This window comes from Cyrtonyx montezumae, unplaced genomic scaffold (genome assembly GCF_038088225.1).
Source record: "Cyrtonyx montezumae isolate F1298 unplaced genomic scaffold, pur_monq_1.0 scaffold_3, whole genome shotgun sequence".
Lineage (NCBI taxonomy): Eukaryota > Metazoa > Chordata > Aves > Galliformes > Odontophoridae > Cyrtonyx > Cyrtonyx montezumae.
In genome coordinates, this window is record NW_027072034.1 from 42,828,768 (window position 1) to 42,834,126 (window position 5,359).

Consider the following 5,359-nt stretch of genomic DNA (forward strand, 5'->3'; position numbering starts at 1 on the left):
TATTTTGTGCAGTTACTGACTTTGTGATATTTATGTATCAATAGCCAGGGATGATTAATTTCTTGTTTCAGTAATAATGACCAATCTTTAATCATGAGGAGTTTGTTTTGAATTTCATTTTTCTTGTGGCTTTTAACATTCCTTGAGTCTGATTGTACGAGTCATTTCATGGCTGCTTTCCTGTTAGCATTGTTAAGCTTCATTATGCACAGCCCAAACAAGAAACTTAAACAAGCTTACGTTTTTGAATGTTGGTTTCTATTCACATTTACTTGATTAGAAAGAATCTGAAATACCATTCTTTAACTGCATGGACAATAGAGCTTCAGTTTGCTATGATGAAGTACTGCAGTATTTTGCAATTGTTGAACAATGGTAGATGAGGCAGTCTTTTATCCTTTAGCATTTATCCTTTAGCATTAAAGAATTGAAGTTCTGAAAGCAGTTTTATCTCTAAGTTCTGACAACCCATGGTTAAGTAGCGTTAATGCAGACAGTAATGCATTATGGGGAGAAAATGTGCAACGTGCTTCTGGGTCTTCAAATTTTCTCTGGGGTGTTTTCAGTCTTCCTGCTAGACTGTGAGAGTTTGTGTGTATTGAGTTACTGTCCCTGTACTTACATCATGGGAAAAGCTGATTTTCTACCTCACATTACAATTGTGAATTGGAAAAGTATAAGATAGTAAGGTAGCCTTATTTCATCCTTATTTTAGGTTATATTTATAGTGACACAGTGTTGCACTAGAAGTGGTAAGACTGTATTCAGGCAGATGGTATTTTTTTCCTTTAAGGTAAGCTCCTGGGGGGAAAATAATAATTAAAAGGACAACATAGACTCAGTTTCTCGTGTGTTTCTCTATTCTATGAGTCAAACACATACTGTTTTTAGTAATGAATACAGAAATGTGTGTATAAGATACTATGATGAGAATTCAGTTTTCACAGGAATTCTTCAGTAGCTCAATTTTTAAGAATACTTTATATTACGATGAAAATATATTATTATTACTAGTAAAACAGTTCTTAAAAGTGATGTTATTTTTCCTACCATCTTGATTATATTATGTTGCACCTAAATTCTTCAAAGTGTGTAACTGCATAGTCATACTGGAACTTAGACCCTATCACTATGCATAAGATATACAATATATGATGTTAATTGCACTTTTCATGAATCACATCTTTATTAATGCTGAATTGTTTGCCCTTCCTTTGCACCAGTATTGTGAATAACATTTAAATTACTTAAATTACTTGTCCAAAGGGGTTGCTTTTATTCTCTAGTTACCTTTTTTTTCTACACAGGTAGAAATAGGGAGGAAAGTGTTGATTAGCATGCAAACTTTGCTCATAAATCATGCCACAACTGTCCTGGATATAACAATGAATTGTTAATCACTCTGAACTTGTACACAACTTTATAATATCATCCTTCTCCTTTATACAGTCTGAGAATTACACAATGTTTAGATATCTATGGGAGTTTGAATTAATGCTTTATAAGCAGCTGAATTCTTTTTTCTCAAATTGCTGTAAGCAAAACCTCCCCATCTGTTAAATACAGTGGAGTGGAAAGAGTAGAAGGAGAATACAACAGGGTTTGCTTTGTCTGCCACATCTTTCACATTTGAAGTGATATGGGTAAGTTCTAACAGCTCTATGAAATATCCCATCCATTTTGACAGCAGTCATAGAAATTGCCTTTTGTGGATGTAGAAAACTTGATGTTTATTTTTTAATGCTTTAAATGTTCCCTGGCCCATTGTGTGAAGATTAGATAGCAAATATCAGATTTGTAGGGATAGGGATTTTGAGCAGAGTTTATTAATACTAGACTGAATACTAGACTGTGCAGCAGAAGCTAAAGATTTTTAGCTCTCATTTACAAACCTTGTTTTGACTTGTTGTATTCTGCTGCCCTAATGGAAAAGTACAAAGTTTTTGCCTTTCTCAATAGAGGTTCTTGAATTTTACAGTTTTTCTGAAAGCTTTTACTACAGACTGCAACGTTTTTAATGCCAAAGGACCAGATCATGTTGTTGAGATAGTAAACTGCTATCTGAGCACAGGTATAAATGTGTATGTGTGCCTCACAAGTCCACCTCTGTTAGTTGGCACATAGGTTGATATTGACTGGCAGTCTAGCTCATGCCAGTTTGTTCACTCCACACCAGCAGGAGGGAGGAGAGATTTGGAAGGGTGGAAATTAGAGATCTGTGGGTGATGGTGATTACAGTTTAATAAGAAAAAGAGGAGAGTGGGCGATGAACCTGCTGCAGAAGCAGTCTTCTGCTGGCCACCTTCTGCTAGCAGCCTGGTATCCAAGTCACACTCTGAGCAATAGCTACTTGGAAGAAACTCCCTCATGTAGTTCTATCCCTGACCACAGTGTCATAGGGTAAAGAATGTCCCTTTTGGGTAAACTGGGGTCAGTTGTCTCCTGTCCCACCATCTTGCATAATCTTGTGGAGTGGGAAACAGAAAAATTTTCAGTGCTACAATCACTGCTTGGTAATAGCAAAATCGCTAGTGTCAGCACAGTGTTGGTCACAAATCCAAAACACAGAAATGTGCAGGCTGCTGTTAAAGAGTTAATTCCATCTGTCAGACACCTGTGAATGCATTCAATCTTCTCTAGAACTGTGTTGTATTTGCAGGAAAAGGTAAAAGGGGAAAGATATTTGACACAGATTTGAGCACTCAGGTAGTTACTGCAGAAGTTGAGCGCACATCAGTATGCGTGCGTATACAAATGGATATCTGGGCTTATTTGAGGAGCCTTTAGGGGTGCACACATTGGCTCTTCTTGTTTTTAAGTTGCTTTTTGGGGGGGGGGGGTGGAAATGAGGCCCTTTGCACGGGTGTCCCCAGCCATACAACTGCTTGTATGGGCAGGGCCCAAGATTGACAGTGGCAGGGTAAGGAGAAACACTTCCAGGATAGCCCAGGAGGAAGGATACTAGGCTGTGTGTTGAGTGCCTGAACAGCTGCAAGGGGAAGGCCTTTAGTGTTATGCAGTTTCAGATACTTAGGATGTTGTGTGACAACATAGGTATGTCACGTAACATGTGCGCACTATGTATGCTGTTTAACACACATCTGTTCACGTATAGATGTTGTGTTTATAAAAATATACATGGAAGGAGAAAGATCAATTTATTTCAACTGCAGTCCAAGAAGTTTGATTCAAAACAGCGTCTGTTAAAAGCCTCTTAAAAACATCATGTATAGTTTTCTAAAAGGCAATATCAAGCTTCATAATGAGAATAAAAGGTTACATCATCTCTAAAAGCCAGGTGAATTGGCATATCTGCATGTCTTACCGTTGTCTGGCCTGATCTTAAGCTATTTTCTTATTGTTTTGATTGAGTTTATCAACATCTGCATTTCAGATTGTTATGCAGAGGCTATTTTAGAAATCCTATTTTAGAAATAGGATTTGAGGTTATCCAAGCCATAAATGCCCAAACTCCCCCTGAAAGTGCCAGCTGTGTGCTTTGCCAGCACTTGTGCATTTGTACTCATCTCCTCTTCCAGCACTACTGCCTTAGCGCTTCTGTTCCCTCTGCAAAAGAAAGGAGTGATGCCTCTGCCTATCCTACCTACTGACCCCTTAGAAAGAGGGGAACAGGAAAGCTACAGAGGCAGAACAGAGCATAGCAACTGTCTTATTTCAGTTGTTTTTAGGGGCCTACTCTCTACCCTGTCAGAGACTCAGGAACAGGAATGTCAAGCACCTATGCTTTCAGCAAATTGTTTGGAAGTACCAAGTGGATCGGTCTTAGCACTGTGGTTGCCTGGGCAATTGGTTTTTAGATATTGGAATTTCTATTCATGTGATGCTGAGAGCAACCATTAGCCGTTCTCTGTCCTTGTTGTGGACTGGTGTTCTCTGCTGTCATCTTCAGTTTACTGTTTGGTTATTTTTAGTGCCCGCAAACAAATTTCTACAACTGCTATCAGCAGAGGTTCTGTGTTTGTGATCCTTAAGGTTTCTGCAAATGATTTTGTTATCATTTCCCCAATTCTGCTATCCGTTTTTCTCTGTGGTTTTCTTTGTACATCTGTCTGCATTGGCTTAAGGAGTCAGCTTATGTATTTCAAAAGTTGAGTGATTTCTGTGATAATTTCCTTGGTAAATTAGGCAACACTACACTCGAAGTGATATTCACCATGAATACTTGGGGTGCTATCATAATGATTGTTGTTTGGGTCATCTATCATAAAGATATTACTGTGAAACTTTACATCTTTAACTATGCTGCTCAGCTTTAAAGTTAATGCAGTAGAATCCTGATTTTGTTAATAAGCTAAACAATATTCTGTAAGCTTTTATTTAGAAGAAGAAAGCATGTAACAGTTCATCAGTCTGATTTCAATCTCAATGAAAAGCAAACCAGAGAATGATGGCTCTGTTTAAGTTGTGTTCTCCAATCACAGTGATGGTAAAATACGGATGTGTCCTTACCCAACACGTGGTGTGGTAGGAAGGACTTTTCTGCTTTCAGTTACTTTGTGCTTCACAGCAGGCCAATGAGATTTTGTACTAAGTTTGAGGGAAAACTGTGCTTTTAAAATCAAGAAGTTAATAACTCTCTCTGCCTCTAGGAACCAAGTTATAGCTCTGAAGTTTGTGAATACTGAGCTCCCCCTTGCTTATGCCACCCATAGAGGCTGTGCTTTGCTGCCCATATTTTTTAGTTAAAAAAAAAAAGCAAAACAACATTTACACTTTGTGATTTTGTGATTGCAACTTTAACTGAACACTAACAGTTTCACTCTGTGCGGAATTGAAACTCTCATGTTCTTGGCTGAGTGACAGGAGGTTCCTAGTATGAGAAAAACTAAATCAGTCCAAAAGAAATGGCAGTGTGATGGTATGGCTATCAAAATTATCAAAGATGGAAGCTGTGGATTGCTGGAAGGTTTCCGAAGGCCCTGAGTAGCCACAGACAGTGGCTGTGTTAGGTGACTGTGCCCGGTGCCTTAGAAAACTGACATGCAGCTAATGTTAGAAGACTTTAAGCATCTCATGCTTAAGGTCTGTTCTAATCTAATGCACCAGAGATGCATCGAGGTGCTAGAAATTATCCATGATTGTAATCCAACCTATGCCCTGCCATTTTCCTACGTGCTATGACACAATTAAGCACATTTGCTTTACAACATGCTACAGGTAAGTTAAAGCTCACATTCTGCTCTGGCTTTCTGGGTTGTTTTGGTTCCCTTCCCCTAAGTCCCATTCACTTAGCAGACATTCTTGCATGAAGAGTTCATTTTAAGAGATTTTTCTGCTTACATCAGGCTTGCATATAGTTCTCAGTTAAAGGTCAGTTCTTGAAGATGTTAGCAGCAGG